Source organism: Lolium perenne, chromosome 4, assembly GCF_019359855.2.
Source record: "Lolium perenne isolate Kyuss_39 chromosome 4, Kyuss_2.0, whole genome shotgun sequence".
In the NCBI taxonomy this organism is placed as follows: Eukaryota; Viridiplantae; Streptophyta; class Magnoliopsida; order Poales; family Poaceae; genus Lolium; species Lolium perenne.
In genome coordinates, this window is record NC_067247.2 from 202,482,907 (window position 1) to 202,492,230 (window position 9,324).

Sequence of the window (9,324 nt, forward strand, 5' to 3'; positions counted from 1 at the left end):
GTGCGGCGTCTTACATGCTACAGCATGAAGGACGTCATTGTCCTGACCTCTGCCCGCTCTCCATATGATCTCAAACACCTTCGGCTGAGGTAGCCTTTATTGCATTTGATTTTATTACTATAATTGTGTTGTTCTTCAATCCTTGACTAATTTCTCTCCTATTAATAGGCCTCCACCGTGGCTCAATGTTATCCTCCCACACCCGAAAGTGGTGTGGAACCAGAGGATGATGATGATGACTCCGAGGAGACCGAGGACGCTCAGCACATTATTGAAGATAGCGACGTCCAGGAGGACGAAGCCCCCGAGGACGATGTCCTCACTAGGAGCAGGCGGTGCAAGAGGATAAACGAGGACCTGATTACAACTGCTGAATCGAGTCCCAGCGGACAAGATAATGATGCCGATGAAACTGCATCGCCTCCCCCTACCGCGAAAAGTTCAACAAGCTTTTTTGCTATCGAGGATAACTTAGACCTGTGAGTATCTATCTTTCCTTTCGTAATCAGCTTCCTTTCATTCTGCATGATGAACGTCCTTGCTTTTCAAGCAGCTCTGACGATGACGATGATGTTCCTCTCGCAAAGACGGCTAAGTTATTCTCCGGGAAATCTGAGTCAACCAAGGAGCCAAATCCTTCGCCTGCCAAATCGACGCCGCCCTCACGGACGACCGTAGAGAAGATTCCGGTGTCGAAGGTTATCCCTTCAGGCAATTCCGTCAGCCGCCCGCGACCATGTAAGTGATTCATCTAACTTGGCTTTCTTCTTTTCTGACGAATTTCCATATTCGACTGAGGTTTCTTGACCTTTGCCTTGCAGCCGATTTATGCCACAGTTGACACTGTGGCAGATTTTGTTGAGCAATTCACCTGTCTGGAGTCTGAAAATGCTCATCTTCGGAAGACCATCAAGACAATAGTAGGACAAGCCTCATCAGTGGCGCAGTAAAAATGGATTCTGTGGCGCATGGGGGGTGCGCCACAGAAACGTCGCCACAAAAATAAGGTTTCTGTGGCGCACCGACCCATGCGCCACAGAATTAAGGTTTTTGTGGCGCACGGGTGCTTTGGTGCGCCATTAAAAGCGTGCGCCACAGAATTGATTTTCAGTGCGCCACGTAACTTGCTTGTATTATACACGATTTTGTGTCGCTGCTATACACATGCAGTTTATAGACAGCAATATACAGGTTATATACAACAACATATAGAAATATGCAGATATAATATAAATAGCATGTACATTGCACATATATAATGTAGACATCATCATCACAGTACTTAGAGCCCGATCGAGATACATATATAGTGAAAAGTGTCAAATGTTTTGCATACAACTCTTAATTCATACAAAATTCACAATTTCGAGATACAAAGTAGTCTTCATCCGGTTCCTCCTTTGCTCCCTCCTCTCTACCCACCAGGCTCGCTTGCATCGGGGTCTTCATCCGGTTCCTACTATGATTAAAATGGAAGAAAGTGAGACCAACAAGTGCGATGCACAAGAGAAATGGAATAAATGCCTCATACATTGTTGGTCAACACAAGTCTTAACATTTAGGGATGGCGTAAGTGAGACCAAGTCCGATGCACAAGAGATTGATATTTGTGCTATCTTACCAGGCTCACTTACGCCACCCCCAAGTGTACGGTGACCAAACATTTTAATCATCGGCATTTTGAAAATACCAAAGCAAATGGAATGACAAAATGGAATAAGTGCCTCATACATTGTTGGTCAACACAAATATTAACATTCCGGGATGGCGTAAGCAAGACCAAGTCCGATGCACAAGAGATTGATATTTGTGCTATCTTACCAGGCTCACTTACGCCACCCCAGAGTGTACGGGGACCAAACATTTTAATCATCGGCATTTTGGAAATACCAAAGCAAATGGAATGACAAAATGGAATAAGTGCCTCATACATTGTTGGTCAACACAAATACTATGGTCAGAAACCATAGTTGCAAGATACGCCGCAAAGATACTTTGCAGAAGGGCCCCCTTTCCCCAGCCGCCGTTCCGTGAACGGGTCCTTGACGAGACAACAACGCCGATCTGCCTCTCCGGCGCAGAACCACGGCAGTCCCAGCCGCCTCCCTTGTGGCCGTGTGTCCCGCGTCCTGCACTGTTCGCCTTCTTGCCCGGTGAACCAATAGACTGATCGTTGGAATAAGGAAACCGATGACGGCCGGTCGCAAGATTAGATTGCGATCGGCCGTCATCGGCTTCCTTATTCCAACGATCAGTCTATTGTTCACCGGGCAAGAAGGCGAAGAGTGCATGGTGCAGGAGACGCGGCCACAAGAGAGGCGGCTGGGACTACCGTGGTTCTGCGCCGGAGAGGCATGTCGGCGTTGTTGTCTCGTCAAAGACTCGTTCACGGAACGGCGGCCGGGGAAAGGGGGCCCGTCTACAAAGTATATTGCGGCGTATAGGTGACCAAACATTCTAATCATCGGCACTAAAATGGAAGAAAGAGCCAAGTGGTATCTCAACTAGATATCATATGCCTCATACTTTGTTGGTCGACAGAAATATTAACATTCAGGGATGGGGTCAGCGAGGCCAGGTAGGATGCACAAGAGATTGATATTTGTGCCATCGCACCAGGCTCAGTGGCCCCACCCCAGAGTGTACAAGTGACCAAACAATTTAATCATCGGCACTAGAATGGAAGAAATGCCAATGCAATTAAGAAGTACCTAGTATGAACTAAATGGAATGCCTCATACTTTGTTGGTCGAAACAAATATGAACATCCCGGGATGGCGTTAGTGAGGCCAGGTAGGATGCACAAGAGATTGATATTTGTGCCATCACACCAGGCTCACTAGCGACACCCCGGAGTGTACAGTTGACCGAACATTCTAATCATCGGCATTAAAATGGAAGAAAGAGCCAAGTGGTATCAACTAAATAGCATATGCCTCATACTTTGTTGGTCAAAACAAATATTAACATCCAGGGATGGAGTAAGTGAAGCCAGGTAGAATGCACAAGATATTGATATTTATCATTACTCAGTTGAGTTCAAAACAAAGCTGGGGTACCATAAGGTATTACTCATCACTTGGTAGTAACCAAGTGATGCTGGCAAGAGAGAGGCCAAGCCTGAGCTAGTCAATCCAGTAGAGATGGATATGCATAAGTAAGAAAGAACACATAGCCTATCCAAGTTAACCAGATAAAACCAACCTTGACAGCCAACTTAATAACCTAGCATCACCTAGTATTTTAAACCATCAGAAACATCCCATTTTCTTCAAAGGTTACCACAGTGGCATTCATTTACATGATTCCCTAATGTGAATATCTCTATTTTCACCAATTATCCAACTATGAGATGCAACCAGTGGCAGTAGCAAGAGCTAATGAGGTCACAGCACAGCACAAGCAATCACACTAGTGAACCACTACTGAGTTGAGTTCAAAACAAAGCTAGGGTACCCAACTCTAGTTGGCTTCCATCCAAGCTTCAATAACACATCATAAGCAACAACAACATCAGCACAATGAGCCAACAACAAGCACAAAGACAAAGAACAAGCAGACAACAAGAACTGGAGCTTCATGCTGCAAGGGTTACAAGCACAGCAACAGCACAACAACATCATTTCGTCGAGCACAACAACAGCACAGCAACAGCATTTCGTCGAGCACCTTGTGCTCGCGCGGGAGAGGAATTAAGAGGGATGGGAGGGGAGGGGAGGGGAGAGAGATCACCGACGACAGGGGTGGAGGAGGAGGTTGACGATGACGGCAGGGGTGGAGGAGGAGGAGGACGCGGCGGCTCCTCCACCTTCACGCGACGCCGGCCCCTCCTCACGGCGGCCCCTCCTCGCGGCGGCCCCTCCTCGCCGCAGCGGCAGCTTGTGCTGCAGGTGGCGGGGATGGGAGGAGCGTGGCGGCATGCGGCCCTCGCGGAGGAAGGCGGCAGCGACGGCGATGGCGACGGCGACGACCATGGCGGCGCGCGGCGGTACGGATCGGAGGGGGAGAGGGGAGAGGCGCGCGGAGGTGAACGTACGGGCGTGGGGAGGGGAGGGGTACGGGGATGATATAACTTCCCCTATTTCTGTGGCGCACCAGCACAAGTGCGCCACAGAATCAACTACTCCCGTGGCGCACCAGAGCCAGTGCGCCACAGAAATAGTTATTTCTATGGCGCAGAAAGCATTGTGCGCCACAGAAATACCTACCCTAATAATTGGTGGTGGCAGGATGTGGGCCCCACATAATTTCTGTGGCGCACGGTTCAGCCGTGCGCCACAAAAATAAGTATTTTTGTGGCGCACACTTCCTCGTGCGCCACAAAAAATCTTTCTGTGGCGCATTTTTGTGGGTGCGCCACAGAACTAAGCTCCACCTATAAGCATTTTCCTACTAGTGAGACTTCGGCCGACCAAGTGCTGGAGGCCAACAGGCTTGCAACTGACGCAAAAAACGAAAACATCTCGATGAAGGATGAACTGATGAGGCTGAAGCAAAAAATGAAGGATGAGCAAGATGCTAGACGTGAGGCTGCAGTCGCAGCCGATGAAAAAGAAGGCGTCCTCCGTGAATCCATTGCAAATTTATTGGGTAAGCTCCTCGGTGCATATTTTTTTTCGAATACTTTCCTCCAGGTTGCTTATCTATCTCCTTCCAGGCGCTGCCGATATAACCATCAATCGGGCTCGCAAGCTTCGAGAGGACTCCATGTCTGACGCTTTGTCACTCACTACTGAGTCCAACATCCAAGTTCTTGGACTTTTGCAAAGAACCAAGGGAGCATTGTCGAGGTTATTCTCGATGATATTCCCGAAGATGAAGCAGGATAAGACTCTTGGCGAGATGGCAGACGCTTTCCTCGTCGATCCTTCTGAACCTGTGGAGGTACTAAAGCGTCGTTCCCGTTTGTTTGGAGCGGTACTTACTTTCCAGCTACTAATGGGTCACGGGCTGGGCTCTGAGCTAGAAAAGTTGTCTAAGGCATTGCCTGTAGATGACAACAATTGCCTAATCAATCTTGAGCCCTTCAAACAATCGGCAGTAACATGTGCTAATCAACTCCTCAAGCTGGTTGACGAGGCGAAGACCAAAACTGCGCCTGAAGCTACCCCTGGCTCATCATCAGCTCTTCCTTGAATGAATGCTTGCTCTGTCAGTTGTAATTTAAGGCTTGATACAGTTTAACCCAATCCTATTTTATTCTGGCTCTGTTGCCAGCGCCAACAATATTTTGAATGTAATATATACGCTGCCGCGCTCCTGATGGGAGTTTTTATTAATGCTATTCTGAACTGAGTCTTATGCTGCAGATTCCTTCACCTTCTTCTTCTCGTGCCGATCCTTCTTTAAATCCTTCGGCTAGCGATGAATCTGATCTTGTTCGTCGTTTACGTGACCAAATATCTCGATTGAACAAAGACATTAGCACCCTTCACGCGATGGCAGCGTTGGTGAAAAGAAAAAGTGAGATTGCGACTGCAATTGAACAACACGCTCTCGATCGTCTCCGTGTTGCTACTGAAAGCTTGAGCTGTAAGTGTCTATCCACCCGTTGATTTTTATCGACGCTTGAATATCCTTTAGCTGAGTTTTGCCTCTCGATAGTCGTAGCTTCTGACGAATCAGAGGAAAACAAGAGGATCCATGAAAAGATCGAAGCGATGACCGATGTCGCTCACCCGAAGCATGAGTTGTGGTCCAATCGACCGAAGGCTGTTGCCGTGGCCAAATTCGAACATCGAGCAGAGAAGGTGCACTATTACTTCGACAAGTTCCATGCTCACCTCTCGATGGTCTGGAGAACATTGTTTGCTCTGGACCAAGCACCCGAAACTTTATCTGCCCTGTTTACTCGATTCAAGACCCCTGAAAGGATTCAACTGTTGGTGCGAAAAGAGCTCCTGGCCGGCGCTGAACTTGCCCTTGCTTCAGTGTTAGCGTGTCATCCGACCTTAGATTTGTAGGCCATAGCAAACACCAATAGGAGTTTAGACCAGTATTACGATATTGCTAGAAATCCTGTGTATACTATCATCTCTCGGATGGAAACAGGTATTGACAGGGATCTGAAGGCCCGAGAGGACCAGAGAAACCTGCCATGAATTTATGCATTCATATGTATGTAATGACCTTGTACCTGCAAGGGATAATCTCATATAAATTTAATGTGTGTTTTTTACATCATGTACTTTCGGTGAATTTGCTAATTCGATTAATGATTTTTTGTCGGGGCGGCTGAGTGATCAAGTCAACCTGCTCTCCCGACGACTCCGTTGTAATTGCAAGTTTATTGCGGAGTCGATACGTAAGTTCTGTAAGAGCGACACCCGTCGAATAATCGAGGGATTTAGGCGCTTGGTTTCGTCACACGGTGCACCGGTTTGAGCCTTGTTTGTGATAGTAGGTCCATCTACTGCAGCACTCGCGTATTTTCTCGAGGCTTGGATGGGTTGTTGTGTGTCATTAACCTTAGCTCCCGATGGGAGTATTTAATTAACGACACTGTGCGAGCGTGTTTCTGGCCAGCGCTGCCGATGGGAGTAAGAGCCAATGACAAAGGCCCCGAACAATTTGTACGGATGATGAGGCCTGGAACAATAAAGGTAGAAAACCTGATCAGAATTTTATTCATAACATACGACAAGCTTAGGAGCTGCCAAATAACAGGAAGGAGATAATTATATCCCATGCGTAGAACCGTCGCAAATGTGCAACGTTCCATGGATTTTCAACGTCTTTTCCCGAAGCTGGATTCTTGATCTGATAAGCTCCTCCTAGTGTCACTTTAGTGATGATGAACGGCCCTTCCCATGGAGATTCGAGCTTCAAAGGTCTCTCTTGCTTCAGTCGCAGCACCATATCTCCAACATTGAAGCTTCGATTGCGTATTCGTCGACTGTGATAATTTCTTAACGCCTGCTGATACACCGTTGTTCTTGCGAAGGCAATATCCCGAGCTTCGTCAAGGAGGTCCACGACATCCTGCAGCATGCTATTGGAAGTAGCTTCCGTGTACGCAGTCACCCGAGGGGCTTCGAACCGAACATCGGCTGGCAGAACTGCTTCGGCTCCGTATACCAAGAAGAACGGGGTGTACTGGGTTGACCTATTGGGTGTAGTACACAAACTCCAAAGCACAGATGGTAATTCTTTGACCCAGGCTCCAGCTGCACCCGTAAGGCGTTTCTTGAGGCCGTCTCCGATGAGACCATTGATCCTTTCGACTTGGCCGTTGGTCTGGGGATGCGCCACCGATGCAAATTTTAGCTTAATGCCACCGTCATTGCAAAACTTTCGAAACTTTTTGGAGTCAAAATTAGTTCTGTTGTCTGTGACGATACTATGAGGCATGCCAAATCGACAAGTTATTCCTTTGAAGAACTGGACGGCGGTTTCGGCTTTCTGATTTCGAACAGGTACAGCCTCGATCCATTTGGCAAACTTGTCGACTGCGACCAGTAGATACGTGTGACCCCCAGGCGATGACCTCGGTAGCGGCCCAACCTGATCGAGTCCCCCCTATGCGAAGGGCCACGCGAGTGGTATCGTCATCAGATCTGTTGCGGGAGCATGAGGTCTTGGTGCAAAACGCTGACAAGGATCACATTTCATGACCAGGTCCCGTGCATCCGATGCTGCCGTTGGCCACTAAAATCTTGCTCTGAAAGCTTTCGCCACAAGGGCCCTGCTGCTTGCGTGGTGCCCGCAGGTTCCTTCATGTATCTCGCGTAGCAGAGCCTTTCCATCGTCGATGGCGATGCACCTTTGAAAAATGCCAGAGATACTACGTTTGTAGAGTTCTCCGTTTACCACAGTGAAGGCTTTTGACCGTCTCACAATTCTCCTGGCTTCCAGTGGATCCTCCGGCAGTTGATGTTCTATCAGGTATGCTAAAAAGGGTTTGGTCCACAGTGGTTCGAGGAGGAGGACCTGCTCTGTAGGTCGAGATGGAGATTCTTCGACGTTTTGCTACAAGCTAGCCTCTGAATCGTCAGCCGATGATTTTGGAGGTGCCGACGTTTTCTCCTTTATCGATCGCTGAGTGATAACTTTGTAAAACACTCCGTCTGGAATGGGGGAACACGTGGATCCAATGTTCGCCAGAGCGTCGGCTTCCTCGTTGCTGGCTCTGCTGATATGCTTAAGTTCACACCCTTCAAATTTGGCTTCCATGTTCTGGTACAATTGACGGTAGGCGATCATGTTGTCGCTGACAGCGTTGCATAAATTCATCGACTGCTGTACCACCAGGTTCGAGTCTCCATAAATCTCCCGGCGAGTTGCTCCACATGCCTTTTCCATCTTCATTCCGTGCAACAACGCTTCATACTCTGCTTCATTATTTGTCGGCGGGGAGAAATTCATACGTAGGATGTACTTCATCTTGTCCCCTTGTGGCGATATCAGTATCACCCCTGCTCCTGCACCTGTACTCCGCTTAGATCCGTCAAAATACATTGTCCATGATCCAGACATGTCGGGTGCTGCCGGTGTTTGTGACTGGATCCAGTCCGCCACAAAATCTGGGAGGACTTGAGATTTAATCGCCATCAGATTGACGTAGGTTATGTCGTGTGGCGCTATCTCGATGGCCCATTGGGACACTCGACCCGTGGCTTCTGGGTTAGTGAGTATATTCTTCAATGGTGCCTCGCTTACGACAATGATCGGACGCTCCGTGAAATAGTGGCGTAGCTTGCGAGCCGTTCTCCATACCGCATACGCCAACTTCTGGTGATGAGGATACCTCTGTTTTGCTGGCGTGAGTACTTCGCTGAGGTAGTAAACGGGCCTTTGCACGCCGTGAACTCTTCCTGCCTCCTCTCGTTCAACGACTAGGATGCTGCTGAAGACTTGCACCGTTGCTGCTATGTACATGAGCAATATTTCCTTTTCATGTGGGGTTACGAGTACCGGAGACGTCGATAAGATCTTCTTCAGATTGTCAAAAGATTCCCGCGCCTCATCTGTCCACTCGAATTTTTCTAACTTCTTCATCAGGCTATAGAAGGGTAGAGCTTTCTCTCCCATCTTGGCAATGAATCTGCTGAGTGCTGCCAGCCGTCCTGCCAATTGCTGCACTTGGTGAAAATTCTTTGGCGGCTCCATGTCGAGAATAGCTTTGATCTTTAAGGGATTGGCCTCTATCCCTCTGGCTGAGATGAGGTACCCGAGTACTTGTCCTCATGGCACCCCGAAGAAACATTTCTTTGGGTTCAGCTTGATTTTATACCTGTCGAGGTTGTCGAAAGTTTCCCGCAAATCGTCGATGAGGGTGGCAGCGTGCTTTGTCTTCACCACGATATCATCAATATAGACTTCGAT

General features: G+C 48.3%; 1 long non-coding RNA gene across 1 annotated transcript; it reads left to right on the forward strand.

Moving 5' to 3' along the window:
- Positions 1-298: 298 nt before the first annotated feature.
- On the forward strand, positions 299-926 carry LOC127348877 (uncharacterized). Its single transcript, XR_007880000.2, has 3 exons — positions 299-479; positions 554-738; positions 822-926. It is a non-coding gene; the product is annotated as an uncharacterized lncRNA (long non-coding RNA).
- Positions 927-9,324: the final 8,398 nt, after the last annotated feature.